We start from the raw sequence: 12,500 nt of genomic DNA on the forward strand, positions 1-12,500 counted from the left end.
AAAAACTTCAAAAAAGTCAAGATCACGAATCAATGTTGGATGCTGGCTGAGATTAGTGAATGTTTCAGAAACATCATCAAAGACGTTCCAAGTCTGCCATGCAGTTTTCTTCCCTTTACCGCGGAAGGCAGACACAACGTCACATCCAGTGAACGCATGGAAGTATGGGATCCCTCGAGCTTTCTCAGGCCCTATTACAGAAACTACCTCATGGACTTGAATCCATCGCGCCTTGGCTCCTTGGCCAAAGGCAATCCACATGTTCCCAAGACCTAGTTCCTGTAAGGATGGCAGTACAGATATTGCTATGACTAATACGTCCGTGTCATTAGCCTTAATGATAATGGACTTGCTACCATCCGTCGTTGCATCCCTGGCGTGTACAAATATTCGAGTGTCAGCTTCTTCATGACAACATGGAGACACAGCATCCAGTGACTTCCTTGTGTTGCTAATGGCATCTTCTCCTTTTGTGACGATGACTGTGCTTGTCGTCTGTGCTTCACACATCTTTTCCACAAGGAAGTGAAACAGCTCAGTCTTGTTGCTGTCATCTCGAAGAAAGCTTCTCCAGTTACTTGGGGTCTTACTGGTTCCTGTCACTTTTCTTCTGATTCCTTGCCCCCTTTTCGACCTTGCCTCGGACTTCAGACTTGACTTCTTGTACACATCAAACACTACGTCCACCCTCTCGTACCTGGCACCATAGGATTCCACCTTTGGGATGATGTCTTCTTGAGCATAGTCATCAAATATCTTTGAAGTGCGTGAAGGTAGGGCATTGATAAGTGCTGAGCCATCAATGATGACTGCATCTCCCCTTGGTTCTCTGTCTGGGATGTTCACTTGCGCTTCAAGAATTTCAGCCAGCTGTGACTTCAAATTTTTCAAAATTTTGATTTTAAAATGGCCAATCGGGCAGATTTTATCAGAAAGCCCTGCAGAACAGAAATGCCAAATTTGATGCTTGTATCATCATTTGCACGATTTTTCTACTATTTACTACACTTCTAGTCATATATATAAAATGTGTGTGTATATATATATATATATATATATATATATATATATATATATATATATATATATATATATATATATATATATATATATATATATATATATATATATATATATATATATATATATACACATATGGAATCTGCCATCATAGACTAGTATCAGAGAGTGGTGCAACAGGTTTAAGGAGACTGGAAGTTGTCAAAAAACAGAAAAGTACTTGTCGACCATGAACAAATGCAGCAGATGTTGAACGAGTGCGTGAACCATTTCAACAAAGTTCAGAATATCAATCCAATGCAGATCCAGAGAACTGCAACTATGTACCACCTTTAAGCCTTTCTACTTCCCTCCTAATCTCTTCTCTTCTTCTTCTTTTGGCTGCTTCCGTCAGGGGTCGCCACAGCGGATCATCCTTATGATCCGCATAGTGATTTGGCACAGGTTTTACGACAGATGCCCTTCCTGATGCAACCCTGGTCGCCTCTTACGACACAGGGATATGGTACACCTATTTTGGCCGTGGCATACACCGGGCCCAGTACACTGGTACTCACTTCACCGACCTCGGAAGGATGACAGGCTGAGTCAACCTCCTGGTGTGTATTAATTCAAGCGGCCAATGGGGCTTGAACTCAGGACCTTTTGGATCCCAAGCCGCTACCCTAACCACTACGCCAACACCAGGCTGTATACTTCCCTCTTAATCTCATTCATTTTATTTGTCATTTTGGCCTGACCTGCCATCATATCACCTTGGGCTCTGTCCACGCCCTTCCTCACCTTGTTCGCCTTCCCCCGTGCAGTTTTGATTCTCATCGCCATCTCATTGTCCCATTAATTATGTTGCTCTTGTACTCTTGTTGAGCTGTAACTGTAATATCTATTTGTGTTAGTAACTGTTGTTTTTTTCCTGGTGAGAAATGAGAACATTTCTTTGGGGGTGGGGGGGGGTAATATGTAAGCACAATAGTTAGTTGTTATTGATAAGCAAATGCTGCTCAATCGCGGTTATTTGAATTTGCGGATTATCTTTGAGTCACTTCCGTTGTTGGTTTTGGGCGCGGAGTAGATGGAAGTGTGGCGATGGTGGTACTTTCACTCTTGGTATGTGCTGAGACTGCTTTGAGTGATCATTATGCTGCATAGTTCTGCATTGAGGATTACTGTATACTGCCCTAGTCCTTTGGTTATTCTGTTAGAACTCATTTGTAACACCAACCAATGTAAATCAGTGTGTTATACAAGGAACTTCAATGCAGTAAGATGCCATTAGTCCCATGAAACCCTGCAGAATGGTGTTTGTCCATGCTCCATCCCTTTTAAATGGAAGCGTCAAGCAAGGAAACACAATGTATCATTTTTCAAGTCTTTCGTGTGACTCAGCCGGGATTCAAACCGCTGACCTCTCAAACTCAAACCAGATGCTCTAACCATTACGCCACCCACCAAGTCGATTTCAGTTTGAAAACAAAATGTTTTCAAAGGCACAAGAATATTTTTGAATAAAATTATTAGCAATGAGTGCGCAACACAAGAGATAGAAAAACAGACCACTGGCTGTAAGAGAGGGGATTACGATGTGCAATGAAGCATATGGATGACGGCACTCGAGCATCACTGATCGAATAAAAAAACTGCAGAACCGAAACGAAACAGTGAAAGTTTTGGCTTCATTAGGTGGGGCATATTTCAGTTTAGTACAGCTCAGGGAGTAGAAACATTAATGAAAATACACTCTCACTATTGCACTCAGGAAGGGTTATCGTCCTTGCACTGCAGGCTCCGAACAATCACTGGGGTAGATTGGGAAAATTTTAATTAAACAACGTCCGAGCACATTGCCTTTCGACACAGACAGATGCACAACAACGTCAGAAAGTTGTGCTCGCATGACCACAAAGACAATGGAGCACATTATCAGATCGTTGCATTTCCAAGGAGCATGTCAAGCCAACTTGCCTTGTAACATCCATTCAAGAACATGCTTGTAATTTATTTTTTAATCCTTTTTATTTTCTTGTTAAAACTCATTAAGCTGCTCTCTTAATGCGCTTCTTCCAATTAAGTTTCTCTTTTTCCTCTGTCTCTTTCTGGCCTGCGATGAATATCCCACTCGTTGCAATCCGCTGCATGTGCTTATAAAAAGCTGGATAAACTTTTTAATTCCCAAACTCGTGCTCCAATGTAATATAAAAATTTGTGGAAGCTTAAATGAAGGCTTTTTCTTTCTTTCTAGACTTCGTCCCAAACCTCCATTTCTCCATCTCTCCCTGTCTGTGTTTCTCCCTCGTTGGTTGTAATCTCCATTTGTGGGTTTCAGGAGATGGAACGGAGTCCTCCCAGCAGTCCCAGGACTCAAAAGTATCCACCTCCATTTTAGTAAAGGATCATGTTTCATGGACCAAGCTGTGAGGTTTTCTTGTTCTCAAAGTTATGTTCCAAGGGTTCTTTTCAGTATCGTCACTGAACCCCGGACATCTTCAATCTGCATGAAGCTTGCAGTAATATCCCCCGGGATGGTTTTTTAAGATCTCAGAAAGGTCCTTCTTCATAACTCCCATTGCTCCAATTATCACTGGCACAATGTCGGCGCTCTTCAGCTTCCAGGTTCTTTTCACTTCGTTTTTCAAATTCTGGCACTTGGTCATTTTTCTAATTTCCATGTTATTTAGACCACAGTCCATGGGTACTTTTTTGTATATACATAGGCGAGGCTCGTGGAAGAGCGAGGCTCGTACAGTGTACTATACAAGCACACTGAATGGATCAGGACACAACAGGACAAAAGGAACAGAGAGAGAAGGGAAGCATCAACAAGAGAGTTGAAGGCAAACACAGAGGCAGACTTGGACAATGTGTGTGGGGAGGAATGGGGGTCAGGAAAGGATGCATGGCGTGGACAATATGGATATAGAAGGAAATGCCTCGATTAGCAATTCTTTTCTTTTCCTTTTTTTTTCTTTTCTTTTCCTTTTCCTTTTTTCCTTTTTGTATCTGACTACTACATCCAGTGACAATGCTTAATGTTCTTTGTTCATGCTTGATGGGATGGCCAGGTTGTACATGAGAACTATGTCCTCATTTTCAATGATCACGTTTGGTTTGTGTTTTTTTATTTTTCGAGACCATGATATTAACGTTTTTGCAGATATGCTGTGGATTACTCTGCATACATTGTTGCGCATTTTTGTGTACAGAGGTTCTGACATGAGTTTTTTTTCTTTATACATCCCAAGAGGTGGCTCATGCTTTCTGTTTCTACCTTGCAGAACCTACACTTGTTTGATTGACTCAGTCAATCGAACAAGTGTAGGTTCTGCAAGGTAGACATTTATTATGACGTTCTCCATCCCAGTTGAATTAACTTCTTCTTAGCCACTCCGATGAACCTTTTTTGTAGACAAATAAGGTCAGGGCTTATGAAAGAGCGAGAACACTGAATGTATAAGAAGGCAACAGAACAAAAGGTCAGGTCAGGTATGGGAGCATGTGCCAGAGCAGTGCGTTGCTGTGCCCACTTTCCACCAGTACTCCAAGGGCCTCCGTCTGGCCATCCCCCAGGCAGATGCCAGGCCCATCCCCATCTCCTTGAGATGCCGATCAACCTGTTGCAACCACGGGGCATGTGGTCGGACAATTGGCTTCCTCCACTCACGAGACTCCCTCGCTGAGAGAATCTGGTGAGCAGGATCAGCGTCAGGAAACCGAGCCATGTGTCCATACAGCCGCAGGTGACGCTCACGTACTATGCAAGTAAAAAATCTCATTTGAGTCTCTCAGCAACCGCTGGTTGGACACAAAGTCTGACCAGCGATAAACAAAGGTTTCTCTGAAGAGACCTGGCACCAAAGGAATTAAGTCTCCATCTCAGAACCCTAGTCAGGGTCCAAGTCTCACATCCAGAGAGCAAGGCTGGAAGCACCAAGGACCTGAACACTCGGACTTTCGTCCTACCGCACCGGTACCGGCAGCGCCACACCCATAATCCATGACTCCCTAGGCCCGACCCAGACGTCTGTTGACCTCTGACTCACAGCCAGCAGAGACATGAATATCACTGCCAAGGTAAGTGAATCTCTCCATGACCTCAACATCCTCACCACAAACAGGCACAGACAGGACAGCATCATCCAAGATTTCATTGACAGCCTGGATCTTCGTTGTGACCCAGGAAAACCGTAATCCCAGCGACTTCGACTCCTCATTCAGCACCTCGGGGGCCCCCAAAAGGGTATCTAAAGTCTCCACAAAGATGACTGCATCATCTGCGAAATCAACATCAGAGATCTTGACATTCTCAAATGAGGCACCGCAGATTGCTCTCTCTGACATCCTCCCCAGGATCCAGTCCATATAAGCACTGAAAAGTGTGGGGGCCAGTAAACACCCCTGATGAACTCCAGTAGCAACTGGAAATAAGTCGGAGATAGTATCACCACATCTCAAAGCACTCTCAGTCCCAGAGTATAGTTCAGACATCAGATTGATCAGTTTTGGTGGCACCCCACGAAGACCAATAATCCTACAGAGGACATCCTGATTCAGTGAATTGAATGCTTTGCGGAGATCAACATAGGCTGTAAGCAGCCCCTGCCGAAACTCTCGTCTGAGTTCGGTGAGGACCAGAAGAGCAAGGATACGATCAATTGTTGACCTCTTTGATGTAAAGCCTGACTGCTCTGGACGCTCGTGCTCAAGCAGATGATGGCGAACCCTATCAAGAATTATCTGAGCAAAGACCTTGCCCAGCATGCTGAGCAGTGTCACCGCTTGGTAGTTGTTGCAGTTCTGGCGATCACCCTTCCCTTTCCAGAGAGGGACAACAAGGCCCCTCTTCTAGTTAGTTGGGATGATGCCTGTGTTCCAGGCAGAGCACAGAACTGCATGCAATGACATGAGTACAGCATTTTCACCAGCCTTGAGAAGTTCAGCATGGATGCCACAGATCCCAGGAGCTTTTCCCCCATTTCAACCGGTTCATCGCAGCTTGTGTTCCCACAAATGAAGGTGAACCACAGTTGATTGGAAGGTCAGCAATCGGGATTGTAACACCCCTGACATCCAACTCAACATCTGGTGGATCAGTCTGGTACAGCCGCTCAAAGTAACCGGCCCAGTTGGCCTTCACTTCGGACTGTTCTGTCAAGAGCTCACCACCCTCCGCTCTCACTGCAACACACCGAGGGATGGGCTTGGAGGAACATAATTCGCAAATTCCCCTGTAAGCACGACGAAAATCACTTGAGCACAGTGATGCTCTACCCCCTCACACATTCCTTGCACATCGGCCTCCTTGTCCACTCTCAGTGCACGTACAGTTTTATGCCTCAACTACCTGAACAGCTCAGCTCTGACATTAAGCCTGGCCCTGCGACTCTGGTCAATGGTATCCTGTGTCCCCTGAGAGACAAAATTCTTCTTCACCTTTTGGTGAGTTCCAAGACATCCACCGGCAACATCAAGGAAGGTGGTCTTGAAGGCGTTCCACAGTCCTCAGGATTCCACAAAGCACTCAACCCCCCCCCCACTCCCCTCCAAATCCCCAGTCAACCTGTTCACAAACTCCTCATCCACCCCCTCATCGTTGAGCTTGCCAACATCCAACCTTGGCTGGGATGGTAGCATTCTCCCGGATTTAAGCTGCAACTTCAGAGTTCCTACCACAAGCCTGTGGTGCTATTGAAGAACTGAGCACTCTGATAGACCCTGCAGTTCTGGATCATCCTCCAGCGACTATCAACAAGCACATGGTCAATCTCCTTTGCCACACCACCAGAGTTGGAATTCCAAGTCGAGCGATGAGCCTGTGGGCACTGAAACCATGAACCAGCCACCCTGAGTCCACTACTTCTAAATATTGGCGATCATCGGAATTGAAGTAATTTATTGTCCAGTTGGTCAATTACATCAACCTTACTTGTATCCCTCAACTTTTTCCAACTGCTTGCTGCATTTTTCATAGTTTCAAGTCCCCTTTCACCAACTGCCTGTGGAATATCACCAGGTTTTGTTTTTTTTCTGAGAAGACACAAAGTTCAAGATCCACCTCAAACGCCCTCACCAAAGAAAGCACTGGATCTGTTACGATCTGAAATAAGAAAATTAATAATTTGTTTGGAGAATGTTTTATTGCTGATGATTGATTTTATAAATTAATTTTAGAATCTAATTGTGGGTGTAAGGTACTGACAGAGGATGTTCTCACAGTGGGCGACTGTTCTTTGCCATAATCTTAAAAAGTAAGGCTGTGATAAGACTGGATTGTTATTGATAAACAATTCGGGAAATTTGTACTGGAAAGATCATTTCCATTTACCAAAATCCTATGTGGGGTCATTTACAAGGGCTACATCACATACCAACATGCCCACATATTTCATCTTTTTATCGGTTGATTATAAAATTTTACTTTGAAGACAGCAATTCTTCACTTAATAAATAAAATTTGGAGAAATTAACGATAATATGTGTTTTTCCTTGCAGTTCGATTATGAAAAAGATGATATTGACATAATTAGCTCACCAAGAACGTAGTTTTGGGGAGCTTATGGGATGGCTCATCAGTTCGTCCATAAACACTTGCAACTTCTTCTCTAAAACTACACACATGATTTTGATGAAACTTGACCACAACCTTCATCACCCGGTATGTTCCAAACTTTGTTCCTGGGATGAAAAAAATAACATCGGGGTGTAAGGCGGTATATGAAGGGAGTTTATGGGGGGATGGCCCCCCGAAATAGGTATTTGTTTTCTTTTCAGAAACTACACACACAATTTCGGTGAAACTTGACCACACCCTTCAATGCACATGATGAACCAAAGTTTATTCATGACATTAAACAAAAGATGGTGTCTAAGGGGGTGTATGAGGGGGTTGTCCCCAAAATATTATTTGCTTTCTTCTCCAAAACTACACACATAATTTCAATGAAACTTGATCACAACTTTTATCACCGGTGATGTCTCAAAGTTTGTTCACACTATTTTTTTAAAAATTGGAGTCGAAGTGCGTGAAGGGGAGTGGGGTTGCTTCCCAAAAATAGGTAGGTATTTGACTATTTGCTGTAACATTGGTTCATTGGTACATTTTGCTGATTCCGTTCCACGTTGAATTCCTCCTCACTATCATTATTCTATCAGGTGAGCGCCCAGTGGTATTGTTTTTTTTTTTTTAATAGAATCAAGTTAATTTACCGGGCCCGTTTTGAAATGGAAATAAATGGGTGAACCTTCCAGAATTCAGGTTGGTAACAATCATTTTTGGATTGTCCATTTCAAAATTTGGTTAAAAAGTGTTGTTCAATCCAGACTTTTACCCCAAAATTCCTCTCGATGCTTCATTTCCTGAAAATTCTGAGTGGTCTATATCTCGTTTTACTGCCTCCTTAACGTTGTATCATGACGTCATTCTATCTCTCATCAGTGTCAGTGCCTTCATCACTCATCTTCAGCATAATTTTCAAAACAGCTGAGAACCTAGATTAAATTTTAAGTCGTTATCTCAAGAGATGTACAAATGGGGCATTAGAACAGAATGAAATCGAAAGAAATGACACAATGATAAGGGATATAAATAACCCTCGTCTTCTCTTAAAATATAATAAAGAACCCAAGACCTTTCCACCATTAATGGCAAAATAAAAAGTTTCTTTCAAGTACCAACTGAGCTAAATATTGTTAAAATGCCAGGATAAATAAAGGGTTGGGTCAGCAGACCTCCTTGAGTCGAATCCAAAACCTAATCCCTCATTCCTAATTTACTGATCTTTAATTTTTATCCCTATTTTTCCCTTCTCTTTTAATTTCAATTTCTGAATGTATAATCCTCCCCACCTCTTTCCTTTGTCGATTAGACACTCATGTTATGTAGATGACCATTAGTCAACATCAGGAATAAAAGCTGTTGCTGTTTCTGTGGTATTCGTTTATTTAAAGTCATATTTATAAAGACTATCATACCACATCATGGGACAAATTAAGCCTTAGTGTGCAGCCATTCAATACCTTGTAGGACCTCTTCATTCCCCAAATCCTGGATCCGTAGTCTAACATCTGCTACCAGTTTTTGATTGGTTGGAAGTAACATTATCTGCTTTTGTGTTCATTGTTGCCAAGTCCATAATTGGCACTGCAACACATCCCACAGACCTGGTAATCTGATTTGAACAATGTTTAGCTTGAATCCTCATTCCACAACACCTGCTTCTATGCCTTTCGATTCCCATTTGATGAAGCATGCCATGCAATGCTGTGCATATTGACCACACTAATGAAAGATCTGTAGGCAAGAGGCTCTTGCATGGTACACCATGAAATACAAGGCTCAACAAACCAAAACGTGCTTTCCTCCCTGATCACAAAGATGCCCTGAACTATATTGTCACTTTGCGGAGTGTCACATAACATTTTCCCAATGTATGCTCCATCTCACGATCCACCGCAAGGTTTTCTTATCTTTTGAGGTGATTTTTTGATGGTTTGCCAGATGGATGGTCAGGCTTGGTGTTGCCTGCCACTTCCACTGCATGACATTATCCACAGTTGACTTTGGGATGGCCAGGATGGCTAAATTTGTCCTGATAGGTGTGCCCACCCTCTGACAGCCGATTTATCATTCCTTATTGCAATTCTATTAACTCTTTGTCTGCGACATAATGCTCTCAAACTGAACAATGATGCTTGTCTCCATATTTATACGCTGTCCATTCATGATATTGTTTGTTATCTGAATCAGATACACGGATGGAGAATTCTCACAGATGAAAGGGGTGTCCCATGATTTTTGAAGAATAATGTAGTTCTTGTACTGCACAATTCTCTAAATAAACCAAATTTGCACAAAACTGTTATACAGTATTGGAAGCAGTCTTTAATTAATTGTCCCAAGGGGTTGTGAGACTATTGTAATGATTGTGTGTGTGTGTGTGTGTGTGTGTGTGTGTGTGTGTGTGTGTGTGTGTGTGTGTGTGTGTGTGTGTGTGTGTGTGTGTGTGTGTGTGTGTGTGCGCGCGCGCGCGCGCGCACGTCCATGCGCCACGTCTTTATATTTTTGGCTGAAATTTATTTTCTCTGCAACTGCTTGTCCGATCGATGCAAAGCTTTAAACATGAGAGGGGCTCCCCATGGCGAATATTTTATTGATAACTCTGACATCATAGGTCATGTGGGATGGCAGCCATATTGAATTAAAGGAAAAAACATTGGAAATCTCTGAAACTGATCAACAAAAACAATTGAAACTTAGCATGCAATCAACTCCCTCTGGGGTATGTATAATCGGGTGATAATGATGACATCATTGGTGAAGTGGTATTCCAGCCACAATTGGTTGAATTGAAATAGCATCAGTAGCAAATTGAATTCAGAATTGAAATAGCAAATAGAATCATCATTCAGTGGCATCTGAAACTTCATTTTAATTTTAAAGAATTGAATTTTAAAGAGTGAAGGATTAAACTTATGACATCATCGGTCACATGGTCTGGTGGCCATATTGGTTGAAAATAAAAATGTAAAAGATCTTCTCCAGAACAGCTTAACAGATCTATGCGAAACTTTATACATATGATCGACCAGCCATGGGAAATACAGTTTAATTTTTTTTCATATTCACCTTCATTGACGCAATTTAAGCTTAATGTGCACAAAAGTGGTTGTTAAATATCCGAATAATCAACCAATAATTAATCAATAAAGCAAAGAGTAATGGCAATTTGTGTGACATAGTAGGGTGCATGGACGATACAGGAATATGGGCCATAATAGCAGTGAGCAATAATAGTAGCATGTTAAGTTAACAATGGTATTTTTGTTCAGAATGAGTGCATGAGGTGAGACGATGTGCTCTTTCGAGTGTCATTCTAGTTCTGAAAGTTATTGTTTTGCTTTGCAAATAAACTTTTGAGGATTTGAATGCTCAGTCTTTGAATTATCACATTTATCTGTCATAAAGTAGTTTTTACAAAATTTTCGTGTTCTGACTGGAAATGAAAAGAACAGGCAGCAGTGAAAAAATTAGAGGAGAGGGAACTGGGTTTCAAGCTATAATTATTTATGAAAGAGGCGATGTTTCACTGAGCTACGTTTTCAGTTGACTGGTCTACCATCAACTGGGGATACTTTGAACATTCAAAAAAAAATCTCTTGGTTATTAATAATGTCACATCGGGAATACTATTTCAATCTTATATTATTTACACATGTACATTTATATTGGTGTTGCTCCAGTGCATGATCCTTCAAAAACATTCAAAGTTAACCCGGAATTCAAAATAGCCCTAGTTGATGGGACCATGAAGGGTCTGCCATCTGTTAACAATAGCTGGACGTTTTTTGTGAAGGGTAGATGAGTTACCGCCAGCACCTTTAACAAACAAATTTTTGCCTCAAACCTGCGGGTAGCAAGTGGTCTAGTTACACTGCTTGCTATCTTAAGAGTGCAGTTGCTGTGCGGGTAGCAGCTCCTGCAGAAAAAAAAATACAAATTCACATTCCCAGGTTGTTCACACAACACGTGTGAATGGTGATATTCGGCTATGAAAGATCACCCATGGTGATGACTACGCAGGATAAAATCCCATGCAGAATTTGTTCCTTAAGCATTTTGCAATTCATATGCTTTGACAAGTGAAATGTCTTTTCTAAATGCAAATCACAGCCTCAACTTCCCACAAATCCAAATAACAAATCCCAGCATAGTGATGTTTCCATGTGACCCGACGCCACTATTACTGACCTGATCCTGGCTTGACGTGGCATGGCATGGTTTATGATTCATTCGTATGCTTGGATTCTCTATGTGGCAAAAAAAAGGAAAGAAAGAAAGAAAAATAACACTCTTATTTGTACTCTGCCTGTGTGTACATCCATCCACTCTGGGTCACTTGGGTTGCAATGTGCCATCTATTTTCACATCACATAAACACAGTTGCACAAAACAGAAACACTCTCAGAATTAGGTATCGCACATAACACCGAATCTCAGTATCATGCTTTCCCACTTGCAAGCTTTCAGCATATCAAAAGAGTTTCTGCCTCCCCTTTTCCTTTTATAAACGTGAATCACTTTCAAACCCTCTTCGTACAAGGTGTTACCGCTCATCACTGTTTTGTCTCAAAAATGCAGCATCATGCAAGTGTGGAAGGGCAACATAATGACAAGTGGCTGGTGGGGATTCAACATACACAAAACAGGCAGGTTGGTCAATGAATGTGGAAAGGACGAGAGTAAGAGTAGCAAAGACATACTTGTGATGAGATGCAATGAAAAGTCAGTTCTCTTGTCTGAAATAGTGTGGACTTATAAAGATCCCATCTTACCTTTCGCACAAAACTAAAGACAATGACGTTGACTTCCTTGATTAATTAAAGTGATACAAGTAGGGCATACTTGCAGAAGTTGTGGTGCATCTTTTAGTGTATACGAGGTGTGTTCAAAAAGTATCCAACCTTAATTTTTCGTGCGTAAGCAAATG

General features: G+C 41.9%; 1 protein-coding gene and 1 long non-coding RNA gene across 4 annotated transcripts in view; one reads left to right on the forward strand and one right to left on the reverse strand.

Moving 5' to 3' along the window:
• Positions 1–12,500, forward strand: part of LOC147015719 (fibroblast growth factor receptor-like 1) — a 303,397-nt gene that overhangs the window by 268,921 nt on the left and 21,976 nt on the right. The gene's annotated exons all lie outside the window — the stretch shown is intronic.
• The window catches only part of LOC147015720 (uncharacterized), a 78,798-nt gene continuing 76,302 nt past the window's right edge, over positions 10,005–12,500 (reverse strand). The window contains exons 3-4 of the long non-coding RNA XR_015049807.1: positions 11,762–11,820; positions 10,005–11,489 (exon numbers count right to left, since the gene is read on the reverse strand). This is a non-coding gene — a long non-coding RNA (uncharacterized LOC147015720). The remainder of the gene's footprint in view (positions 11,490–11,761; positions 11,821–12,500) is intronic.

This window comes from Eptatretus burgeri, chromosome 12, assembly GCF_056783735.1.
Source record: "Eptatretus burgeri isolate ZD-2024b chromosome 12, Ebu_testis_v1, whole genome shotgun sequence".
Lineage (NCBI taxonomy): Eukaryota > Metazoa > Chordata > Myxini > Myxiniformes > Myxinidae > Eptatretus > Eptatretus burgeri.